The following is a 7,102-nucleotide window of genomic DNA, read 5'->3' as shown; positions in this document are numbered from 1 at the left end:
ATTTAAGGCTAAATAACTGAATTTCCCAGTTCCTGAGCAAAGATCGTTTTAGGATTAATCAGAGCTTTCCTCATGTAACCTGAGCTCCCCCAAGTGGACGAAATAAGTATTACATACCATCATCGGAAATGCCGTTAATGTATAAATGTCAATAATGCCAATAATTTCTGTTACCAAATGCTTAAACTTAGAACGGTACAACTGTTTGACCAGTGAGGTTTGATTGTGGAAAATATTTGATTATAATACGCGCAAATAGATTTTCTTTTAGAAGTTTAGAAAGACAGTCCCTCGGGAAACCGGAAACGGCCACTAAGGACTTCTCTGGGGAACCACGCCCCAACCAACAAAAGCGTGACACACGACGTCGTTCGCGCTCTTGACTCTCTTTTCTCTTGTTACTGGCTCTTCAACGGCGCTTCGGCACGCGCCCATCGTGCCCTCTCTCCCGGCAACGCCCTAAGAGTTCGACCCAGCACAGCAAAAGTCTTTGTTTCGCTTCAAGCTACCCACGCGAACTGCCGCGACATCAGCTTTTCCTCATTTAACCGCAACTTTATTGGCCTTTTTATTTTCTTTGGTTTTGTTTTGTTAAAGGTTATCAGTCCGTTAAGTTACACGAGTTTAATTCAAGAACAACCAATTTCTTTTTAGCTTTATGCGTCGAGCTAAGCCCACTGAGGACGCTGCTACGTTTCCAGCCAGCAGTAACAAAGGACGACTGACCCGAGACAGGGTTGGGAAGGCCCCACTGCGAGTTTCTTCATTAAAAAAGACAAGAGACGGACCCCGGTGCAATTCCCTGGCAGAGAAAGCGACTGGCCGACGGCTTGAAGCTGTCCTAAACGAGAACGCACGGACTCTGCCAGTGTGAGGCCGTTGACCAACACCCGGTGGGGAGAAACACAAGCAGTAAGACCAAAACCCTGCATTCTGTAGTCAGTGAGGTCCAATAGTTGTTAATCCATTCTCTTTAGTCCTTAGAAGGAACCTCCATTCTTATTGTTTAGCCATTGTTTATTTCTCTAGTGTATTTAACCGCATTTTTATATCACCTTAGTTAGTTAATAAGCTCACTGTATTCAAGGAATTGTGTGTGTTGCCTATTTCTAAGCCAAGCCCTGCCAAGAGAATTTCAGATGAGATTGACTGACTGATTTAAGATAATTGAGCGATTATTAACTAATTGATCACTAGTGAATAATTGTATAATTATTAAAATGCTACGCAGAGGTCCAGAGACTTTGGGTTAATAACAACTCCGGTGGTGCCATGAAACGGGAGATTTATGGATTAATATTTTCTGAATAGTAAAATTTATAATTGGGTATACTCATAAATTTATTAAAAATCATACTAGCTTTAGACCTGCTACAACTGTCTCGACTTCTCCCCTTTCCGGTAGTCTTGTGCTTCCTCGTCCCTCTCCTCTCTCCTCCTATCACTTCCTGCACGTGTTTCTGGCTCTGGAGCTGTGGAGTCTGGATCTGTGGTTGCGATTCACGTGCTGCTACAATTATTGTTACTAGTCCTATTGTTATTCTAATCATTAATATTACGATTATAATCATTAACACTACTATAAATATCATCATTCAGTCTATAGCAACATCACCTTTACTGTCTGTCCTTCTGTCTGTATGTTGTGTAGGCTGCCACCCTCCCCTCTCTCTCTCCTTCACCCCAACCGGTCGAGGCAGATGGCCGCCCACCCTGAGCCATGGTTCTGCTCGAGGTTTCTGCCTCTTAAAAGGAAGTTTTTCCTTGCCTCTGTCGCCTAGTGCTTGCTCTTGTTGGGAATTGTTGGGCTTCTGTAAATAACATCACAGAGTACGGTCTAGACCTGCTCTTTTATGAAAAGCGCTGTGAGACAACAGTTGTTGTGATTTGGCGTTATATAAATAAAATTGAATTGATATTGAATATAACATAATATACAACAGCAGCGAGTGGATGACATCAAAAGAGCCACTGCGTGCGGACGTGCCCTTCACAGATGCAGAGCGCAGGCGAACAACCTGCATGGTGAAGGGGTAACGCATAGAAGAAATTATTCTGTAAATGCCTGAAATGTGGAGATGCTGTTTATGGGAAATGCACAGCCAAGGTGTTGAATGTTTGCCAATGTGTGTTGGCGCAACATATAGCAGAAACAATCACAAAATCAATGCATTTTAAAAGGTGGTAGATTTGACCCATTTTGGTGGTTATAGGTATACAACAAACCCTGGTGGTTCTAATGTTCACCTGTGACTTGTGATGAACATGTCTTGGTTTTTGTTTGTAGTCTTGCAGTTACCTTTATGAATACCGTCAGGAACTGCATGTTCCATAAGTCACCACAATTTACCAGAAACAGTTGTACCAGAACACAACATTTTTTGAGTTGCAGATTTTTACAAAGCAGTGCAAAATAAAGTTGTTTCAGTCCCTGTAATGATATAACATGTATATTAAAACCTGGAGGTGTAGCATAGTGTCACAGAAATGGTGTTAATTGTGGTTTGTGTTCCGAGTAACTCACCTAAATTGCAGTGTATGTGGGCAGAGGGAGCAGTGAAATTATAATGAGTGATACGACCAGGGAATAGTATGAAAACCACATCATGTAAGGAATCATCAAGAATGCCATTGTGCCATTTAGTTTGCGATTATCTTCTAATTTTCTTGTGGTGTTTGTCTCTTTTAGTTTCCTTTCTCTTTTTCTCTCTAAAAGCTCTACTTGTCATTAACATCAGTCACATTTCTTTACAAACTGATGTTGCTTAGATCACAACCTGAAAAGCACTTTACTGACAGGTATCTAAAGGATGGGTTCTCATTAAAAGGCTGGATAGCAATGAGGCAGTCTGGCTGTCACAAAACAAGATCGTCCTTAAATCCTGGTATTCTCCTCTCCCTGCTTTTCTGCTCTTTTAAGATACTAGTTCAGTTTTTTTCTGCGAATCAGTTTGTGTTTCCCTCATCTAATGTTATTATTACAAGTTACAAGGTAGTTTATTAGTCATTATACAGCACAAGGCTGCATAACGAAACAAATTTTGTAGTTCCTTCATGCTACACACACAAAATATTAAGTGTAGGCCTATATTAAAACATGGTAACATATAAAAATAAAATACAGTATATACAGTTATTTACATTGGCTACACATATACACCCCAAACATTCCACAGTGCATTTTTTGAATTTGCATCTGGGCTGAATGTAAACAGCAGCAAGCAGATGATAACATGAAAGTTTCATCTTCATAATAAATAATCTGACATCTGGGAAACAGAGTCCACCTCCTCTCATCTTGCGCTCACAGCTTGGAACATGGACCTATTGCCGAGTGCTTGATCCGGGATGTTGATGGGGCAGGGCTCTGTAACAATGTGGGCACAACAGTCTCTGAATTCTGTTATCTGGTCAGTACGAGTCCCATTTTGTCCAGACCGGATCTCTAGGAGCAGAATTAAATCCAAGCTGGGCCAGAATGGCTCCTCTCCTGACTCTCTTTCCTCTCCTCTGAGCGATCACCGCGCCCGCTGTAGCGCCTGGTCCGGTTGTTTGGGCCGGGTGGATCGCGGTCCGCTGCTCTTTAATCCAAAAACCCCGTCTTCATCTTCCAATGACTGTACTTATGTCAGAGGTAACAAGTGTTTCAGCAAGAAAGCCGGAAAAAACAGATAAGTGTAGCGAAGTTTGAAGGAGCTACCGGCTGCTGCTTCTACAAGCGCTGCCGGTTGCCTGTAGATCGTTAACCAAGCACAATTAACTCAGATACACTGAAATATTACATTTTAACTTCTATTAAAGGCCTGGTCACACCAGTAAGAAGCGCAGCAAAGCAAATCTGCACATCCTTGCGATCTAGTTGTTGCTCGAAGATTGTTGACATAGTGACTACTGGCAGGGCAGATTCTTGATGGACCACTATGACCTGCGAGGTGACAGTAATGTGGCTAAGAGGTAGCTGAACTAGAACTACTGCTAGCAGTAGTTATTGGCTGATTAGCTCACTTTTTAGTTTTTCTCATCTTTCAAGAACTGTTGTCTTGAGAGTTTCTTAATAAAGAACCTTCTTACAATACAACTAGACATGATAGCAAGGCTATTTCTGTCAGTTGTCTCCAGGCAGGTGTATTGTAGTCGGGGGAAAGAAACCAAAGAGCACCTTCAATGCAAGACCCACCACACTGATATTCTAATGTGGGAGAAAAAAAATATTTACCTGTCTCACAGAACTTGTCAGCTGCTCCTCCTGTGGCATGTCCTCAACACCCTGTCCTCTTCTGTTCCTCTCCTCCTCATGATGGATGGTGAAGGCTCCGAGTCCAACGGGGTCATCAGGGTCTTAGTGAAGACGGGACAGTAAGGACCCGGGGAGTGGAGTCTCACCTGCATGCTTGATGCGTCTCACAGTCTCAATCGACATGGCAGCCTAAAGATATGTTAGTGTTGGCATCTGATACTGCTGTAAATATAACCGTTTGGGCCATATGTCCACCAAAGGGGTTTTCCTGAGGCCAGCATTTTTATTTTAATTGTTTGCTAAAGTATTATAAACTAATCATAACACATCTGCTCCTTGTAGTGAAGTTGACATTTGCTTGTTGGAGGACTTTTGATAGTCGTGCAAGATGTGGCAGTATGAAAGCCTGGAGTTACACCGATGCCACAAACCTGTTGGTCTCACAAAAGGTCTACAGGCCCTTTCCAACCACTCAACGTTTAAGCTCTGCCTCCTCTGTCAATGTGGAAAGCACAGCTGTGAGATTTGTTTGGAGTATCTCAATGGCCAGGTGTTGAGATAGGCAGCTTGTGTCTTTTACCTCCTGAAAATAATAATCCTGTGTTAATGTTAGTATAGAAATACTAGTTAGCAGGGTGCGAATTATACAGTGACAACCGGGGGGGTCAACTTTTTTTCCAGGTCAAAAAAGGAAACCCAGTACACCACAGGCGCGTGCTTCAGTGTACTAAAATCCTACAATGCTTACAATATCCTTGCTTATTTAACTAATGTCTGCAGTCTGTAGATGACGATAAATCTAACTCCTTCTTACACCACTTTACGGGTGCCCCATACCGCACAACAACTTTTGTAGATAGGGGTCACCAAGTATTGTAGAGCAAAACTGCCAGAAAGTCAGACACACAACAGCAGACCATCATGACTGCTCAAAACAAACCCACAAAATGCTGAACCAGAACCAAAGACACTATCATAAAATACAGTCTGCATTATTATCTCTAATTGTTACCATTCTCATGAAGTGTAAAGTTTCAACTTGCTCTTTTTTTTAGCAAACATCTCCTTTCCTCTTGCTCATGTTGACTGTGAATGATGTAATCTTTGTCCAGTAAAGCAGTAGTCATACACTGTTGTTGGGGAATAGGGAAATAGGAATTCCAGAGTTTAAAAAAAAGGCCATGTTTAATGTGAAAGGACTCACAAAACACTTCAAATGAAATAATAAACTCTATATTGATGTAAAAATCTTGAATGAAATTATGGGGTGGGCTCTAGCTAGCTAACATCAGATAGTTAATTTTAAATAAAAGAAATGCTAATTGCAAAACTCTGAGGTTAAGTTAAGTGTATTAAAGCAGCTAGATAGTTAACTACTGACATTAACCTGCACCGTCTCCATTGGCGTGTGATGCACCGGACTGGATCAGCTGCCGCTGTGAGTGATGCAGACAGACAAGACGTTCAACTGACGTCAAAGTTAGGAAATGGTACGGTCCATTTTAGAGGTGTCTGAAATTGTATTTCAAGATTCTTGATTATAAGGCATGAGTATGGGAAATATATTGTAATATTTACAATTACAGGTAAGAAAGATCCCCCTGAACTGTTTTTGCCTATTTTGGGGGGGGGTGTCCAAGCCTTAACTAGGGTGTAATTCGAACCATGCACTGAGTAGATGGGAAATACAAACTGAATGGTTATATACGTGATAAATAGTAGGTCAGACAGTCCCAGGGTGGTAGCTGCTGCCTTCAGTGCTACAGTCTGGTTTGCACTGTGATGGAAGTACAAGTGTAGTGGTCCCATAAGGCCAACATATTTTTCACATCATTTGACACATCCTCACAAGCCAGGGAAAGGCACTGGGCAGCACAAGCCACAGCAATGATCATGGGAAATGTGTTGGTCAGCGGCTTACCAACCCAGTTTACACGTCTTGTGTTTACGTGTCCGATAACACAGCAAGGCAACTTGCATAAAGCACACCAACATGTAGGGATGTCACGATACCAGAAATTTAGCAGGCAATACCAATACCAGTGAAATTCCACGACTCTCAATACCTACTTTGATACCACGGGGGGGGGAACAAAGCAATAAATCCCATGCCAAATTACGTAATTAACATACACTCGCTAATTTAATAAAAACATTTAACATTACAAAAAACAACAATAGCAACATGGTGCCTTCAAGTAGGCAAAAAAATAAAAAGCCTCGGGGTGAAAGGAGAATTATGAGATTTCAGTTATCAGGAAGGCTAAATGTCAATGACTGTAAGAAAACAGCAGCCTACACACACACACACACACACACACACACACACACACACACACACACACACACACACACACACACGGTGACAGACAATTAGTCTGGAAATATTTATTTACAAGGCTAACGTTATGTTTTGATGACAGATGACACAGACTGAAGAGTAATGACTTCTGCCTACTACTATGAGCTGTGTTTACATTACATTAGCATAATCACAGCAGCCTTATGGAAAATAGTTGGCTAGGCTATACAGCAATGCCAGCATCTCAAACAAAAATAATGGCAGTGTTTAAAGGATACAAGAAGGCTAACACTTGGGATATGTTGATAATGTAACGTGAATTGAAACTCAGTATGAGGTGCTTCGCTAAGTTCAAAGTGTTAACCCTATTAATCTGAAAAGTTCAATGGCACTGTTTGCATACTGGTTTTTGCGAGTTTATTATTAATCCTGCTGTACGAGTTGGATCTACGGAACCTCAAAAAACAAGTATGTTTTTCAGAATTTTGGTATTGACTTTACCCTACTCTACACGAACACGGGTATTTTCAAAACCGTGACTTTTTCTATGTGGTTTGGCCGTC

The 7,102-nt window shown here is 41.5% G+C and overlaps 1 long non-coding RNA gene across 4 annotated transcripts in view; it reads left to right on the top strand.

Moving 5' to 3' along the window:
- Positions 1 to 451: 451 nt before the first annotated feature.
- The window catches only part of LOC123957105, a 16,451-nt gene continuing 9,800 nt past the window's right edge, over positions 452 to 7,102 (top strand). For all 4 annotated transcript variants that reach the window (XR_006821732.1, XR_006821731.1, XR_006821730.1 and 1 more), the window contains exon 1: positions 452 to 912. This is a non-coding gene — a long non-coding RNA (uncharacterized LOC123957105). The remainder of the gene's footprint in view (positions 913 to 7,102) is intronic.

The sequence above is a fragment of the Micropterus dolomieu genome, linkage group LG19 (assembly GCF_021292245.1).
Source record: "Micropterus dolomieu isolate WLL.071019.BEF.003 ecotype Adirondacks linkage group LG19, ASM2129224v1, whole genome shotgun sequence".
NCBI lineage: Eukaryota > Metazoa > Chordata > Actinopteri > Centrarchiformes > Centrarchidae > Micropterus > Micropterus dolomieu.
Note: the sequence above shows the minus strand (reverse complement) of the source record. Positions and strands in the feature narration are given on the sequence as shown.